At 46.2% G+C, this 18990-nt stretch overlaps 1 long non-coding RNA gene across 1 annotated transcript; it reads left to right on the top strand.

Moving 5' to 3' along the window:
* Nucleotides 1–1672: 1672 nt before the first annotated feature.
* Nucleotides 1673–5312, top strand: Gm34127. The gene is made up of 2 exons (XR_388818.1): nt 1673–1896; nt 5122–5312. It is a non-coding gene; the product is annotated as a predicted gene, 34127 (long non-coding RNA).
* Nucleotides 5313–18990: the final 13678 nt, after the last annotated feature.

Here is an 18990-nt window from a genome sequence, read left to right as displayed (position 1 = left end):
GATAAGTGTACAGAGGAATTGGATACACAAAGACGGAGGTGGCCTGCACAGGGCCTGCGTGGGTCTGTACTGGATGGGACCCTGGAACTGAAAGGAGAGGTGGACACATGTCCCCATCCTAATCCAGATGCTGCTTCCAGCTGGTAACCATTTACAAATGAAAATGTACTTTTCTCTAAGTGAATCTCAGGGGAAACAAATTACTCTTAAGGGTAGGTTGTATGTCCAGCACTAGATGATCAACAAAAAATGGATTCAACATATCAATAGAGGTTCCTTGTCTTATAACGTCCTGGCTTTAAAAAAAACTAATTTTATCTTTTAAAAATTTTAACACACACACACACACACACAGGGGTGTGTGTGTGTTGGGGGAGAATGAGATAGGCCACCCCATAGTTAGTTGTTTTGTTTTCCATCTTGACCAGTTATGCCTTTCTATAATAGTCTCCATCTGCTGCAAAAAGAAGTTTCTCTGATGAGGGAGGGAGAGCTATGCTTATCTGTGAGTATCAGGACAAGTATTTAGAATGTAGCTAGAACCATACTGATTTAGGAATGAGGCAGTAGTAGGTTCTCCTCAGGGTTCTGTGTCCTCTCCAGGCATGGGTAGTTGACTAAGTTTACAGTACTAGGCATGAATTCCTTCCAGTTTGGTGGATTTCAAGTCTAATTAGATAACTGTTGGTTACCCGCAAGATAAAAGCACCATATTATATATAAACTGAGCATGCTAAGAAGGAAGAGAAAATGAAGTTGGTTGTTTTCAGTCATTCTAGGGGCATAGTAAGCATTGCCCCATGGTATTGTAATGTGCACTGCCTTAGAGATGTATCTTGATGATCAAAGCAAGAGTTAATGATAGGGAAGTGTTTCAGGTCAGCGAATGTTCATTCTGTTTGATAGATATTCCTTCTCAAGGTCACCAATGGTTTTGATAGCTGCTGAAGGCCAGGTCCATTAAGGCGTTTCCTGAGGCCCTGATGTATGGAGAAGGAACATAGCTCCTTCTCAACACCAGGACTATGCTCAGCCTAACTAGGAACAGCTTGTGGCCAGGGCTGGGGAGCTTTTCCCTGAGAACCCGATGTGCAAAGAAGAAACACAGCTTCTCATCTAAAACCAGTTATAGGCTTGGCAGAGGCAGTTATGGCCTGGGGCCAGGGACCTGGGGGAGAACACAGATCTTTCCACCCTAAAGGGCTGCCATCCTCAGTCCCAGGGCTGCCGTATACTCTTTTGTGACGCACGCTTTTGAGATACCAGGATTTCTGTTTCTTCAACACTACTTGATTAGCTTCTCACTGACTTCTTCCCATTGTATGTGAGCCCTTTGCTGACATTGTCCCATTTTTAATTTCAAGAAAACTGTATATAAAATGATATATTTCTTAATAAACTTGGCTCTCTCTACCTTTCTCTCTCTCTCTCTCTCTCTCTCTCTCTACCTTTCTCTCTCTCTCTCTCTACCTTTCTCTCTCTCTCTCTCTCTCTCTCATACACACACACACACACACACACACATACACACACACACACACACACACAAATACACACATATTGTCTTGGTCTGAACATAGTGGAGATTCAGGAATGGCTCTCTACTTGGCCAGCCTCAGCTGTGCCCTGGCTCTGGGTGGAACTCAAAGTGCCAGCCCAGACACTGGAGCCTTCCGCCCAGACACTGGAGCCTTCCGCCCAGACACTGGAGCCTTCCGCCCAGACACTGGAGCCTTCCGCCCAGACACTGGAATCCAGCCGTCTGCTCCGAATCCTGCTCATGCCTCTTCAGTTCTTTTCTTCTGAGGTCTCCCTTCTTCCAGCCACTGTCTGCTGCCTTCCTTCTTGAGGTTACTGGGATTTTCAGAAGACGTATTGCTGATGTTTCCCTTCTAGGTAATGAAAGGGGCTGTTCTCCTGTTCCCCGGTGCCTGGGTCTTAATTTGTAAATGCGGCTGATTAACAGTTTCAGGAGGTCGAGCCATCAGTAGGACCTTCTGAAGCTGCTGTGGTTCCTTAGTGTCTTGGCTTCTTCTCTCATTGTAAACAGTCTGACAAAAAGCTATTGAAGGGGGAGGGGCTTATTCCACTCCCCGTTCAAGATGGATAGCCAGTCCATCAAGGTGGGAGAGTCAAGGCGGCAGGAGCTTGAAGCAGCTGGTCACATTTCATCCACACGCAGGAAATAGAGGGGCAACTGCAAACACGGTAGTGCTCAGCTCACTTATCTGCTCCTCGGAGGAACCTATGTGTCAAGACTCAGCAGTGTGTGGGGCCCTGCTGTGCGCATGCTCAGGTTGCTCAAGCTCAGCCACCCCCAGCCAGTGTGGTGCTCAACAGGTGCTGCTTCTGTTTGCTTAAAACATTTCAGGGCGGAACAGAAACACAGCGGCTCAGGCACAGGCTGTCTGCCATTTGTAGTTGAGCGGGAGCCGGGGCTTCCAAACACATCCTTATGCAGAGATCGTGGCATAATTAGTATAATTATTAGGAGGTTAATGAAGCTGGGAGCAGCATATCAAGCACGCATTTAAACAAAACCTTTTTTAAAAAGTGGGTGGAGAAAATTTGCCTGCTCAACTTTCTCTCTCCTCTCTCTTACAATTGGGATTTCAGAGGTTGTAATTGGTATGTGGGAATGAGAACTTAGCAAATGTTCTTGCCAAACTCTGGCTCTTTACTCCCAGGACCATCTGTGGCATCACTCAGCTGGATGATATACATACTTCTCTAGCTGTTCCTTATCTAGCCTGTGGCTAGTGCTGGTAACCCTACTCCCTTAATATGTCTGGACTTGGCCCTCAGTTTTCCCTCCACGATCATTGTTCAAGGTAGAGGGAGCCACGTTCTCCCATGGATGACACCACCTTGCACTAGTTCAAGTCTTCCTCTCAGAGCACCTTTTTCTTAGGCAGGGTACCTTAAGCAGACCCTGAGATAGAGTCCTTATGAGGAAATATTCCCACAGACATCCAGGAGTGGAGAGTGGAGACTGGACTGGGAAGAGAACACGTGGAAAGGTGGTCAGGTAATAGGTTCTATCTTAATCTGCTATACCTGAGGCTCTGGGTGCCACTGTGAACAGCTCAGGTCTTGCTCAGAGTCATTCTTATTTGAACCAGGTGAAGAAGCTGTATGCCGAGGTACAGGCAACATCAATTATAGGCTGGATCGTGCCTTCCGATCCCTGAGCCAAATGACCCAAGCTGCTGTCGGATATTTGAATTTTCAGAGGAAAACACGGCATCAGCTGCCAGACACCCACTCTCAAGACAGTTCCGTTTAAGCATCAGATTGTCCTACATTCCCTTGAATGACGTCACATCTCTGTGATGCTGGGTGTGAAGCAGCAGCTGGGATCAAAAGCCCGGACCTGGTAGAAATCAGCTGGAACAGGGAATGAGGGCAGCCAGCACCCAGTCAGATTCCAAGCAGGGAAGAGTTTAGGCAGTGGCAAACAGGCACGTGCATCCTGTCAATACACAAATGAGGTTATTTATGGGTAAAATTGACATGTTATTTTCTGCCTTCACTTTTATGTATCATTACAAGTGGTGGTTGCAGCATTAGGCTATAAATATTGTTAAAGCTATTTGACCCATGCTACTAAATAGATGCAACTGATAGTTTGGCTTTTTTTTTTTTCCGTTTTGTTTATGTCAAGCTTTTGGCCTTAGAGTGAGTTCTTTGTGAAATGACTAAGACACCTGGGCTTCAGTGAACTGGGAAAGTTTGGGAAGCCCTGGGTAAAGGGCTACCCCGGAGTGGATGTAAGTTTCTAAGCCCTCAGGCTGTCTGTGTCAAGGGCAAAGGGGCCTCCAGAAGCCCCAGGGCAGCCTTCTGGCGAAGAGACCCTGGTGGAGCTGCTGGAAATGAAGACAGCTAGAAGTATGTAGAAACACATACACACACACACACACACACACACACACACACACAAAGAGAGAGAGAGGGAGAGAGAGAGCAAGAGCGAGCCTCTAATGGGAAACATGGAGACAGTACCTACAATATCAGTGTACCCAAGCTGTAAGGTGTGCGTTACAATGGCCTGGAGATCCTGTTCAATGTAGTTCCTACTGAGGGTTCCAGGGACCTGAGTGCCTGTGTTCATATTGCACTCCAGGCTGTTGTCGTGGCCATTGGCTCTGGAGTCTGACAGCTCTGAGCTAACCAGGCCCTTCCCCCACACTTACCTAGTTGCCCTTCCTCCCTCAGTGACTGAGTGCTCTGGACAGTAAGTGTTTTGGATCAATGAACTTAGAGCATGAACATAGGCAGAACAGAGTCTAGAACCATCAGTGGTGTGCCAGCATCCTGGGACTGGGAACTTCCTGGATGGGAAGGTTCTTGGACAGATATGGTGGCCTAAGCCCATTTTACAAACAGGAAAATAGAGGCCTGGGAAGGAACAAAAGCATGAGGCCAGAACTCAGAACACTGGATCCCATACTCAGGACAATGGCCATTTCCTATAGTTGGTGTGTCAGTACAGAGCATCTCGAACCCCAGATATAGAAAGAAGATAGATATGGGCAGTAAAGTCCCCACTAAGATACCAGGAGTTGAAGTTCACAGACGAGTCTGAATAAAATACTGTGTGTGTGGGGGGGGGGGGGCGGGATTACTACGATATTTTAAAGTCACTTTGTCCCAGATGTAAGGCATCTTCCCAGAAGCTGGGCATGAGCAGTCTCCTGCCTTGATGGGCAGGAATCAGGCATTGCTGATGAATGGACCTTGGTGACAAAGTGTGATTTTCCTCCCTGGCTTACCAGCCAGCATGGGATGCTGGCAGCAGTCGACTTCTCAGAGAGACAGAGAAGCTATCTAGGTCTGCTAACTCTCTCAGGCTTCTCCATCCCCATCAAGATCATGAGCTAGAGTTTGGTCTGCATAGGCATGGAGGGGACAGAAGAAAGGAAGCGGGGTCACAGTGCATTCTAGTGACAGAGGATCAATTTGGACCCTGGTGTTTCCTCCCGGGTAGCGAGGTATGTGTGGCATTTCCCATTCCTCTCATTTTACTCCTGGTGGTCAAATGGAGCACCTGGTCTCTTCCCATGTGACCTTATCAGACTTCCCAGTCGAAGAGGTTGGAGTTCACTTCCTTTCCATTGATAGGAGTCCTGGCCAGCACTGTTAGGAAGTTGCCTGTCTTGGCATGGAATCTTGCCATCTCTCATCTACTCTGAAGAATAAGTTTATGATCACCATCCCAGAGGAAGGAAGAGGAGACCCCAGAAATGGACCAAAACAGTCTGGCACGAAACCCACAGTGACCATATCTGCCAATAAAGAGACTTTTGCTGTCATTTCCTGAACTTGTGGGTCTTTTGTTATGTGACATTATGGTCACAATATCTGACAAATGGACTTTGGGGTCTCTAATTAGTTGCTTATATGAATCAGCAGCCAAGGTTTTTCTCATCTGTAAGAAATGGACGTTCCCACGTACCTCGCAGCTCTTGTACTATGGTTTGATGACCTATGATGTAAGACAGTGCACAGCATGGGGCCCACTCTGCTAAGGACTCCCCATAAATGAGGATCGAGAAGCACAATTGTCACTCCGTGAGAGGTGGGTTTATGTGCTCACAGTGAGTGACGCAGTGCCAGGCTTTGACAGGGCAGTCAGAGCTAAAATTCTATTTCTGCTAGATGATTAATACTAGTCTCGGACAGGTCACTGGGTAGAAACCCAGGCCGGGATAGGGTCAGAGCAGAGGGCAGTGGGAAGCCTCCTTTCTGGAGTGTCAAGTCTCAGTGCTGACCATGGGACTTGCATCTGCTCTTCTGGACTATGGTTTCACGTGTTCTTGCATCAGTTTCTGGGCAACAAGACAACTCTCATTTCCTGTTATTTCCACAGCAGAGTAAGTAATGGTAGCAAGTCATGAAAGGTCACAGTGATAAGAACAATACCACACGTGTTGTTGAGGCTGAGATTTTGGGCTTTGGAGTGTTCCCCTTGTCTACCAGTGATCCCCCTTCTTTCCTACTGGGGTGGCATTTCAAGTATTCACCCTGGGACCAAGGCTTCCTTCACCATGCCAGAGAGGCTGAGCCCTGCTTCTGGTAAGTCAGCTGTGGCTCAGTGAAAACATTCCTATGAAAGGGGTAGGATAAAGACACTTTAGTCCTTGGTCTCCTTGGACGCTTGTGCTTCTCAATCCTCCTATAGTAAGAGTGTCTTACTATAGCCACTCTTCAAGTGCCAGTGAGCAGAATGTCTGGGAAGACCACCCTGGCTGGAATATTGGCTGCCTGCCACTGTGGCACCACAGGATGGGGGCAGGGAGATGTACTGAGATGGGTCCGTTGGGAACAGAGGGCTCAGGTTCAGTTACTGCACGCAGTAAGGGATTCTTGGCAAGCCCTTGACCTGGATATCTGCACCACAGAGGATACTGCCTTTTCTCTGCTCAGACTAGAAACATACCCTGTACTTAGAAAGTTCAAATAACACAAATAAGAAAAAGGCAAATTTAAAAAACCAAACCAATCAAGTTATCCCTGAGAAATAACCACTGTCATCATTTGGGTGACATTATTCTAGGTTGATTGTGCGTGTGTGTGTGTTCATGTGTGCATGTGTTTCTGTGGATAGCATTGTTATTTGCCAACTGCTATCTAAGGAAGGTAGGTTCTATGCTGGAATGGCTGTTGGGAATTGACCTGAAGCGGAGGTTCTCAACTAATGGGTCACAACCCCTTTGGGGAATCTAACAAACCTTTCTTACAGAGCTCACATCAGATGAACTGCATGTTAGATGTTTATATTACAATTGATAACAGTAGCAAATTTGCAGCTACCAAGTAGCAATGAAAATGATTGGGGGTCACCACAACAGGAGGAACTATATTAAAGGGTTGCAGCCATAGGAAGGTAGAGAACTATTGACCTGGAGCCTCAGGATGGGCTTGGACTTGAACACCCACAAGGGTGGCTTTAATGTGGAGGTCGGATGAGGCAGGAGAGTGACTGAATCGCTCTGTTTCATAAAGAGAGAAGAGCTTGGAGCTCCCAGGGCCAATCAAGAGGTTGTACCCTGCTTGGGGGACGTGGTTAAAGTACTTCAACAGGGATGCCTAATGACTGGATTACACGGTGCTTGCTTTGTTGCTATGAAAGACTGCAGCAGGCTTTCACAATCCCTCCGCAGCATTCTTGACACGCAGAGGCTTATGAGTGCTCAGGGAAGGATTAAGAAAAGGGTTGACTCTCTGTGCCTACTGGTTGGTTATGGTGTGTGAACAACAGAGGTACTGATGACGGTAAGACAGTCCTAACTTTGAGAACATCCGACAGAAGGAAAGGGGCAGATGGGCTGGGGCAGGAGGGGACAGAGACAGACGTGATCTTATCACCAAAGGTCCTTCAGTGATCCTCATTGTGTGGGCGGGGATTTGGACAAGGCCGTTTTAGATCTGCAGTTGTAGGCTGGGATGTATATGCATGTAATGGGCTTTGTTTAAGTGGAATTTTATATTGCTTGCTGTTTCGTAGCTCCTTTTGCTCAGCTCTGTGCTTGTGCATCATGGTCCATCACTAAGTTTATGTCTAGTTCACTTTCCTTGCCATCTAGATGATGAGTTATGGGATAGCAACTACAGTATATATAGCCTGCACCCTGCTAAAGGGCTTCCAGGCAATGTCCGATACTTCTGTAATAACATCTTTCCATTTATATCTTTACACATTTGTTGAGGTGGCTGCTTAAAAACTAGTTTCAGGTCAGAATAGAAAAAGTTAAAAAAAAAAAGAGCTCTGATAAAACATAAATAGCATTGGTCATTTCTCCTTCATTCCACTACTGAGTGTCAGTGTGAAGGCCAGGCCAGCGTGCGTGGGCGATGGTGGTGATTTTAGTGAGAATGACGAGGCCTGCCAGGCTGTAATGCCACAGTATCAAAGTTCCCAACTCCAGGAGAGCCAAACGAGCACAGTCCATCCTTCCTTTGAGACAGGAACTGGGCCCTTTGGGTCTTTAACACAAACTCAGTTGATCAGTGTGACTGCCGTGGGGCAGCAGGCAACATGTGTGCAGGGAATGAATTTCCTGATTCTGGAAAGAGGAGCTCAGGTGAGAAGATGCCATTCCGTGCATGTCTGTGTCAGAGACTATCTGAGCAGGGCTTTTCCTTAGATGCCCGATCACAGTACAAGCTCAAGTCATCCCTGGCATGCTTTATGTGTGGAAGCCTGAGATGCAGGAACAGCCTTGAGAGGTGCCGTCCTCCTCTAGCTTTCCAGTAGATAAAACAGAGGAAGAAGAAGAGCCTCGAGCCCTGGCCACACTATCCCTGGTGGGTGAATAAGAGGTCGGAACTCTGGGTCTCTGTCCCTATGTAAAGCATCTCTAAGGCAAAGCTACAGATGTTAAGTCTATCTTCCCTGGGCCTCTGTCTGTGTGTCTGTCTGTCAGCGGTGAGCCCAGAGGGGCATTATAGATGGGCTACACAAGTGAATAATTCATTGAAAGTGAATAATTTCCATGGCAACCCTGCTAGCCCACCACCCGCTGCTCTGCCACCTCCAAGGGCCTGGTTCACCCTAATAAAGAAACACATTTGTCAGACGACACAGAGCAAACTGGGATGAGGCTATTTCAAGGGAACAGGAATGAAACTAGGTCAGCTGACGGCAGCAGAGCGGGGCTCGCAAGAGTCCTGTCAGCAGGCTGGTGGAAGGTCCTACAACATGCGGTGCTGGGAAGAGGCCTGCCACTTCTGGTGGGGGAGGGGCACGGAATCCATCCCCAAGCAGTCCTGAATGCAAAACCCACATTACTCAACAGTATGCTCAGGTCCCAGGGCACTATTTTGTAGGGTGATTATTGTAATTGTTTTAGAAGTAGGAATGGGAAAGTGAGTCTAGGAGACTTAGCCTTTAATCGGGATCAGGGATGAGAATAAAGCCAGGGAGCCAGGATAACCACGGAAGCAACCACAGAGGACACCACCATATGGTCATGACCTTGTGCCGCCCGCACCTCTGTGCCCACAGAAGAGCAGGCATTCTTATGTTTCTACAGGGAACATTATTATGGTGTCTGGGTCAGTTTAGGGAGGGCTGACCGCTCTAGGACAGGCCTGGGAGGTCTAGAAACATACCCTGACATTAGGATTTGTCTGCAATGCCAACACTGTCTACTTAGATGGGGCTTCCCTGTGCAACCACGTGGCATGGCCCTGGTGATTTGACTTTAGGCTGATTATCCTACCTCTCTGAATAATTAACGCCTCAATCATAGTATCATCCTGAGGACTCCATAATTAAGGTAGCCCTGAAATAAATATGTGAATAGCAACAGCGCCTGTGTTTGCCATTACTTTTGCTTGTGTGGTAGTAGTATAGGCAACATCTTGGGCCCTGACTTTGCAGCATTCTTGCCCAGCCGCTTAGTTCTTTGAGACATACTCCCTAGGCACCAGCTGCTGGTTAAACAGAGGCTTTCTGTTCCTTCTTCCTTTTATGAAGATACAAACCTGGAACCTTGTTCCATGAAGCCAATCAAGAGGATAGAGGCCCAGGCAGCCTTGGGGAGTATCGTATTTACTTTTCTATGGCTGTGATAAGACATACTGACCAAGGCATCTAATAGAAGAAAGAGTTTATTTGGGACCTATAGTTTCAGAGTGTTAGACTGCATGGGTGCCATGGCAGGGAGCATGGTAGCAGGCAGGCAGGCAGGCTGCTGCAGAGTAGTTGAGAGTTTACATCTTAATCCACAAGCACAGGGCAGAGATAGCTAACTGGGAATGTTGTGGGTTTCTGCAACTCCAAAGCACGCCCCAGTAACACCTCTTTTCACAAGGCCATATCTCCCAATGGTCACACCTTCCCAAATAGTTGCACCAAGTTGGGGGCCAAGTATTCAAATGTAAGAGCCTATAGGGGGCGTTCTCATTCCAACCACCAAAGGGAAAGCAAACAAAAGAGCAGAATTATACTCATCTTCAAGGTTGATTAGTACCCTGTCAGTAGAGAGAAGCGAGGCAGAGAGAGAGAGAGAGAGAGAGAGAGAGAGAGAGAGAGAGAGAGAGATATGATTGCCCAGTGGTTCTGTCCCTGTTGCCTCCTGTAGGCCTCTGGCAACCAAAGGAATCAACATAGAAAGTCAGGGCAGAGAGGAGGCAAACATTCTTAAAGGCTGCCTCCACAGAGGATTCTTGCTTCAGCACTTTGGACAGAAGCCACAAAAGAGTAAAATGAAGTGACAATCTGCAAGTGTGGTCTTTCTTTTTCCAACTCAGCGATGGCTGCCAACAGCAAATAACATCATTTCAGGCCGTGGGAGAACCGCAGCTTTCGGGAACTTTTGTCCCGTCAATGTAAATCTCTCAGCACCGCCTTCTGCCTTGGCAAAAAAATGTTCTTCTAAATTACATTACACATACCGGCTCCCACCCTCATCAGCCATACACTTCATATTTTATCTACTGGGCAATCATCAAATATGCCTTTATTTGATTTGGAGTCTTTGGAGTCATTAGGAAGAGGTCCAATAAGGGTCAGCATGCCAGACAAAGAGGATACTGGTAGCAATGATGATGATGACGATGACAAGGACGGCAACAATGACAAAGACAACGACTATGATGATACCCAGAAATCTGAAATCAAGAAGGGCCCACAGTTTGAGGACTGAGTGGAAATATTTCCCTGGATTAAGGTTAATTGTAGGAGACTTTGGAGGGTAATGCAAAGCCTGCACTAAGAAGAAACTACAAACCCGAGGTACCATGAACTTGATTTTGAGTAGTACGGATATGCAATGACCCACTCCAAAGGCAATAATGGTCACACCCTGAATTTGATCACAGAGCACAAGGGCATGAGTAGAGGATCCAAATAAAAGATTTACTAGTCATATTGCAACAGTGTCAATGCCTCCATTCTCATGAATGTAGCCAGATCGAGCAAAGGTGTTGTAAGCAGTGGAGAGCAAAGGGAATTCTTTGAGCTTAGCTAGTCTGCCTCTGGCTTTCATCATCACCTCGCAATAACCATGAGGGAAGCTGAGGCAGAGCAACCCGTGATCCTGGAATCACAATTCAAACTTCAGCAGAAGGCCAGCTCTATGCCTCTGGACACATGTGATGTGCTGTTCACTCTGGCCATGCTAGCTAGATGGTGTCTCTCTTTCTCTCACTCGGCCCTAGAAGCTGTTGGTCCAGGAAGAGGAGGGTGAAAACAGGCTTTAAGGTGCATCAGCAGAGAGGAAGCCATCCCCTTCTAGTGGATGGTATTAAACAAAGAGAGCTTCATCTTCTAATCACATTAACTTACCCCAGGGGGTGTTTCCCGGCCCATTATCACATGGTGTGGCTGGCTGGATCTCCATTTGTCACAGCAAACATCAGGCATATGGTAATGGTCCTGTAAAACATGCCCTGTTGGGTCTTAATGTCTATTTAATGACACCTGCTATGAAGGCTCCCATAACTGAACTCATAATGGGAGATGAGGGGATATTAGATTTTGGAGAAGGAGAGTTCTCTGAGTGACAGGCTGCTTCTCTCCAGGAGGCCCGTGCTGGGCTGGGTAGGGTTGAGGAGCCTGGTTGGAAGTCTCAGATTTTAACTGCAGCAGGGGTGCTATGAGCCATAATGGCTCAAAGTCCTCTGTCCTAATGCAGACGGGGAGACTGAGGCCCCGAGGGAAAGGAACAGAATGGGTGCAGTGTGGAAACGGGGCTTTGCATCTCTCCTGTTCACCTTTAATCTGTTCTTATGATTCTCAAGCGTGCCGCTGGGGAAGAAAGGAAAATGGAAGTTTGGTGGCTAGAGAAAGTACCAAGACTGGAGATTTAGTTCTAGAAAAGAAATGTCCAGTCTCACTCCTTCCTTTTTTTTCAATGCTTAATCCCCCATTTTATTAGGACTTATTAATTGTATAAAGTTATAAGTTTCATTTATAAAATTTCATATATATATGTATATGTATGTATGTATATATATATATATATATATATTCTTTAGTCATCTTTAGTCCTGTTACCTTTCGCCAGTCTCCTTCCCACAGTTCTAGCACAGAGAGGTCTGAGCCAGAACGACTCCCTGACCGTGGAGACTATGGAAATAAGTGGAGTTTGTGCAGCTGCCCAAGGATGCCCCTGGCAAGTTAAATTTCTTCCATCTACCTGCTCGGTCATCCCAAGGCATGTGGTTTTGCCCTCACTGCCACAAGTTGGTGAGCTCTGCCACACACGTGTTTCTGGAAAGAAGACAGAAGTGTTTCATGAAGCTTTGTCTCCCCATGCAAGAGATGATACCCTCACCAGGAGTCCCATCTGCCTTTCCTTGGCAAGAACTGAGATGTGGACACATGGCTGCTCATTGCAGCAACAGAGTCTGGAAAGAAGACTATTTTTTTTCCAGGGTGCATTATCACCTCCGTGGAATCCATGGGTGCTGGATAGCAGCTAGCCATGTCTACATAGCATCTATTAACTTCTTTGATTCTTACAGCAAGCCTGTGCTATAGTTATCAGCGAATGCACTTTTTTGAATGAGGGACTGGTGGGACAAATAAGTTCAGACTATGTTTCCCAAAGTCTATACAGACATTACTTAGAGTAGCAGGGGACAGCATGCTTATCTGGGGCTCCCATGGGCTCACAAGAAGCCTGAGGGCAGGAATGTGGTTTTACCACTTTGCACATCTTCCTATACCCATATTACTGGGCGTCCAGTTGGTTGCCAGCCTGGCCGTTCTGAGTTGAGTACAACCAGATTACACAAGGCTTGCTTTATTTCAGGAAGTGTCTTCTCAACGTTGCAAATGTGTTTCACTGAGTCCTATCTCTGGGTGTGAAAGGCTAAATGATTCTCAAGTCTGTCCTACCCAATCACAAGCATGCTTTTCAGGATGGTGTCCAAAGCACACTTTTATTAAACAAAACTGCATTTGATATTGACATATGGTAAAATTGTCTTTCATTCCACCTCTCTGTTGGTTCATATGGTCTGAGGAAGAGAAAAAAGGCAAGCTCATAATTAGTATAGATTTTTTTAAACATACCCATGGATAATTGCTCTTGACTATAAATAAGGACAGTTGCAAGGATGATCGTCTCCTCTGTACTTGGTTTGCTTTGGGATAAGAAATATGAAGTGCACTTCAGAATGCCATTATTTGTGAGCACATCTTTTTCTCTCATTTAAATGGATAGAATATGCCTTATCCCAGGTTCAGGCCTATTCTGTGTATTTCTTCTGGGGACTAGTATGAGTGGTGGCATCTTGCTGACAAATAATCTGTAGTGGATCGTAGAGCATGGACCAAAAACCTCAGCCATATCCAGACATTTCACACTGATTTTGTCATATTCACCAGCTGCTTGCTAGTGTAAACAAGCTGTATAGATCCCATGAAAGTCAAACCAGAAAAGACTGCTCTGTAGACCATGGATCCGGTGTACAGGTAAAATTCCACAAGACAGAGAAGAGGCCAGGGAGATGGCTCATTCGGTAAAGTGTTTGTCATCCAAACATGAACATCTGAGTTCGATCTGCCTAGAGCTAGTGGGGCACCAGAGACTTTTCATCCCAGGAGGAGATCAAGAGGATCCCTGGGGCTTGCTGATAAGCCGGTGTAAAAAAAGCAACGAGCATCAGATTCAGTGAGAGAACTTCTCTCAAAAAATAAAGTTGAGAATGACTAAGGAAGATGCCAAACATTGAACACAGCCACCATCACCCCAAATACAGAAGCATAAAAGAGTGGAAATGTACCACAAAGGAACCTCCAGAGTTAGAGTAGGGTATAGAAAACTGAGATGGCAGAGGGAACAAGAGGTGCTGAGGGTGGGGAGAGATGAGATGCGGAAGCTCCACCTAGGTTATACGTTACTGAGTTAGGGGGTCTTTGTTTTTGTTTGTTTGTTTGTTTGTTTTGTTTTCTGTTTGTTTGTTTTCGAGACAGGATTTCTCTGTATAGCTCTGGCTGTCCTGGAACTCACTCTATAGACCAGGCTGGCCTTGAACTCAGAAATCCACCTGCCTCTGCCTCCCAAGTGCTGGGATTAAAGGTATGTGGCACCACTGCCCGGCTAGGGTCTTAATATCGTGAAATGATGAGGTTTCCCCCAGTAGACCCAACCTAAACCATTGCAAAGACCTCTTAATGCAAAACTGCTGCAGAAGCAAAGACTGCACTCATTAAAAAAATTCAGACTTTCCTGAGTCAGTAGGTCTGTTGATGAGAGTAAGAGCAGAGGTGCTGATGTTGGGCACTGATGAGATACCCACCCCAGTTCTGAGAATGGGTCTACCCAAGGCCAGTTCACCCCTCCTGCTAATTTCCCTGCTGCTGCCCCAGCCCCAGATCATGCCATCCAACCAAGATTTTTTTTTTCATCAATGCCCACCAGGCTTACTTATGTTTTAATTGTCTGTCATCTGTGACACTGTCAGCCAGGTGCTTTCTGAAACACCATCATGTTTTTGAATTCTGTCTCTTGGTCCATATCTGTGTTTCCCTTCTGTCTCCCTGCACATTTCTTCTCAGCAGCTTTTCTAGGCTCATTCAGATTTTTGAGAAGGAAAATATCGGTGACTGAATGAAAGAAAAGATGCACTTGGCAGTCAGTGGTCCCAGCACCTTTGCCTTGGAAGCAACCAGGGCTCCGTGCTGCCAGAGCATGCTGTGAGCTGGGATATAGTGAACTCATCCAGATCAACTGCCACATGGAAGCACTGATGCCCACTTCCAACCTGACTTATAATGCCCATACAAGTTCAATCCAGTGTTGGCTTGTGTGTCATCTCCACCTCTTCTAGGTGGCCTTGAACCTGCATCATCTAGGTCTATCACAAGGACCCAGCCAGGGTTTGACAGGTTGGTGTGCTGAACTGATGTCTCTTCATGACCGGTGTAGAGAGGAAGGCAAGTATGACCTGGGGCTACAACAGATTAACTGTATCCTGGTCAGGACTTCAGACCTATCTGTCTTTTCTGTCTCTTACCACCTTTCACCTGCCTGAAGTCAATCCCATGTTAGTCTAAATGAGCCTATCTCTAGTTCCACCTCCTCCATCATTCAAGGCTCAGCTCAGTGCTACTCTGTACAGAGAGCTTCTCGGATTTCCCACCAGGAAGCAGCTCCTTCCTCTGAACTCACTGCTCATCTCTGCCTCTTCTAGAGCACTGGTTACACTCAGCCGGTGGCACTGTCATCTTTGCCTGCTGCTTACCTGTCCCCTTGCTTGATGGATGTCCAGGTCCATGAGTTGGGATTTGTTTTAACGTTTGATTTAACTCCAGAATTTGGTCAGTGATTCAAATTGAACAAGTTTTTAATGAACCAATAAATACTTGGCCACCAAACTGGGGTAGGGGGCAGTTGGGAAAACACTCCTCTCTCAAGCTGTACTTTTGGAAAAAGAGAAGTGAGAATCCATGTTTGTTGAATCCAACTCTTTGCAGAATTATTTTGTGGTCTCTTTCATTGGGCCAATTACATTTATGAAGATAAATTATGACAGGCGAGAACCCACTTGCATGGATTACTGTGTGCTAACTACATAATTAGCGGCCTCGTCTAGGAAGGGAGTTTGTTAGATATTTCCGTAAGAAAAAAAAAGACATTATGATCCATAAAAACAATGAGCAATGATAATTTCATTTTTATTGGTCATTTAAAAACATTCACTGATAATTCTCCCCATGCTTAATAGGCATATGTTTGCTTCCTTCAGAATACACCCATAAATGCAGCGCAGAAAGCACTCTTACATAATCGTTCAGCCTCGCTTCCATTATCAAAGACTTTCAAAGACAGAGAGAGAGTATGGGTTCAGCAAGGGCATTTGAACAGGTGGTTCCCATTATCCTGAATCAGAGCCTGGTACCTGGGACAGGTCCAGCACTCACAACCACATTGTTCTCAAGCCAGAGGAGATGCACACCTGAAAGCTTTTATCCTTTGCCTTTCATTTGAACTTGCAAACAGCCATAAGCCACAAACTCTTGGCTTTTATGATAACCCCGATGCCTCTGGAAGTCCTTCCAGGAGACCTGGAGCCACAGGCTCAGCTGAAGTCAGAGATGATTAAACGTTAACTGTATGACCGAAGGACCAAAGACTGGCAAGTAAGTGAATGAAGTTGCATGATAGCTTCTTGGGCCCAGTTGGACTGGATGAGCCATCTCCAGTCCTACCCCTTGACATTCTGGCAGAAACTTCAGATCTCCCACCACTGCTTCTCAACTCATCTAGAAAGACAGCCCGATGGTTGAGCACCCTGGGGGCTGGGTGACAGCCTCTTATGTTCAGAACAGCGGCAACAACAAGATGCTTTCATGTGTTTCCAAAAACACTTCAAGGAATGATTTCTATATCACTAGCTGAAAATCAGATTCTGCATGTGAACTGTGTGTATGTGTGAGAGAGGGAGACAGACAGAAGACAGACACAGAGAGAGGGAGGACTGCTGGACTCAAGAGATACTTTGTCCATCATGTACAAGGCCAGCAAACCATTGAGGATAAGGGAATGGAGTTGCTAATTGGCGGCCCTTCAGAGGGAAGAGCCCAACTTCACTGCCTTGGCAGCATGCTGACTTCATTCTAGAAATGGTATCTGTCCACTAACTAATGCGTTGAAGAGCTTAAATGCCTCTTCCTTCACTCTTTTCCCTTTCCTCTCCTCTCTCTGTTGGGTAAAGGTATGTGTGCGGGCACCTGTGAAGTTGTGTGTGTGTATATGAAGATGTGCGGTATATGTAAATGTATGTATGTGAGTACATGTCTAAGTGAAGTAGAAATTGTGTGCATGTATCTCTGTATGTGTTTACATGTCCACATACTAGTGTTTATGTATGGTCTGTATTTGTATGTGACTATGTGGGAACTTTGTAAGCTTGTGTGTGAGACTAAAGGTTTTATATGCGTGTGTGTGTCTTTATGTTGTCCTCAGTGTTTCCTCATGACTATGTCACCAGAATTCTCCCTATGCAGGACAATTTGGGGCAGAGGTCATATAGAGAATGCTCTTGAGCCCTTCCTCTATATATTAGGAGCATGGCCCTTGTCTTTGTGTTGCCTCTGGTAGAGCCACAAATCCTGTGTTCTCTCCAGGATCAAAGTGTGTCTGCCATAGCTTTCTGTGGGACTTATAGTTCTACAGCCTGTTGAAACAGTTTTGTTCCCCTAAGTGTTGTATCAATGCTTCCTGCAGCATCTATGGTCTCTACTGCAGGGGGAGGCCGTCTCGTCATCCACCCTTTTTCTTACCCTCTGCACGCTATTGACTTGCTGACAGTGCTGTCTATCTATCCTATGACATCATATAGCAGCTTTGGGAGAAGTTTGTCCTGGAGGATAGTGTAGCAGAGCATGAAGGAGCCCAGGTAACCCACCTATGCTGGAGCTGAGCACAACTCTGTAGTCCAACCTCCTGAAGATAGGCAGAGTTTGTTCTGGGCTCCAAAGGATGAAATCCCTTGGCCTGTCTTTGACACCCACTGTTGTGGCTGTTTCTGTACATGCCTTGGTAGAACTGCTACTACTTGCTTTCATTGCTTGGGTTCTAGAAAATATCTCACTGTAGTCAGTGGAATATACAGCTTCTCTAGTGGGTTATTTTTGTCATTAGTTATTTGAAAGTTAACATGTGTCTTTATTCATCAAACAGTTAATGGCACCAAATGAAATCACTGGTTACTATGAGAGCTGCCATTTTTATTGGGGAACTCCATTCCTTTCCAGTTAAATCCAAGTCATTATGCTATCTGCCTCATGGTATTGTGCTGAGAACTGAGGACAATCATATCCTAACTCTATAAATGCCATCTGTCATTACTGCCTTTGATATTGTCACTGTTACTGAGTGACAGTGGGGGGTACATAGCATGGGTCCTGCCCATGAGAAATTCACAGTCTAGTTGCCAAGGCAGATATGGAGCCCAAAGCAGAATGGTGGGAATGAGACTGTAGGGATGCCACAGGAGAGATCTTTCAATTCTGCCTGAGAGAGAAGAGTCTCCCAGGGGAGGCAGGTCTATTCAGTTTAGGCCATGAAGGATGTTTAAGAGTTGAATGGTCCAAGAGGGAAAAGGAAGACATTTGAAGCAGATGGGAGAGCTGCCATCTAGACTGACTGAGGCAAACATGGGAAATTATACTCATAGAAAGGAGGGCTATATGGGCATGTTGCAGGTCTCCAGTGCCAAGCCAAGTGGGCCTCTGTGTTTTCTTCCACAGGTCATGGAAGTGGTTTAACATCTTAAGTAAGGGATGCTGGTCACTGCCAATGGTGAAATCTGTCATTGTAAAACTAAATAATGCACTTAATACTGTGAAATATTTGCAGGATTAAGAGGCCAGCTATTTAGTTCTTTGGTTGTGCGGGTTGTTTTCTGCCAAGGGTCAAGAAGGATGGAATTACAGTGGGACTCTCATGTCCAGAGCACGCAGCCAACTTGAGCTTACCAAGGACAATAAAGAAGAAAGAATTTGGCACCATTCAAGACTTTTTTTCTGATTTCTACAACTCTGATGGCCTCTGAGGGTCTCCTAGGGGGAAATTACAGGGAGGAAATTGAGGCACACACGGTGACTCATAGAAGTTACAGACACATGGGCCAACCAACGCCCCAGTTCTTTTCCTGCCATCCAGCTTCTTTTGTCGCATTGGGGACAAACAGCTTCACTTTTTTTGAAGCCCATTTTCCTCGTCTGTCAAAAGAGACTAATGCTGGCGACAGTTTCACAGAGCTACAGGACCATTCCATCTGGGTGCTGGGCAGACAGCAAACCCTCAGTAAACGGCAGCTATTACAAAGACTGGCTACAGATGCCTTACGATCCTGCTGAAGTCATCCTCCCTCAGCCGTGCTCTGAGCAGGACATGTCCGACTGCAGGAGGGTTACAGGAGAATAGAAGTGAAGAGGGCAGCCCCCCCACCCCCAACAGGAGCTTACCACCTGAGGAAACCATAGTATATCCTTCAGCACTTCCGATAAGCGACCAAGAAGCATAT

This window comes from Mus musculus, chromosome 11, assembly GCF_000001635.26.
Source record: "Mus musculus strain C57BL/6J chromosome 11, GRCm38.p6 C57BL/6J".
In the NCBI taxonomy this organism is placed as follows: Eukaryota; Metazoa; Chordata; class Mammalia; order Rodentia; family Muridae; genus Mus; species Mus musculus.
Note: the sequence above shows the minus strand (reverse complement) of the source record. Positions and strands in the feature narration are given on the sequence as shown.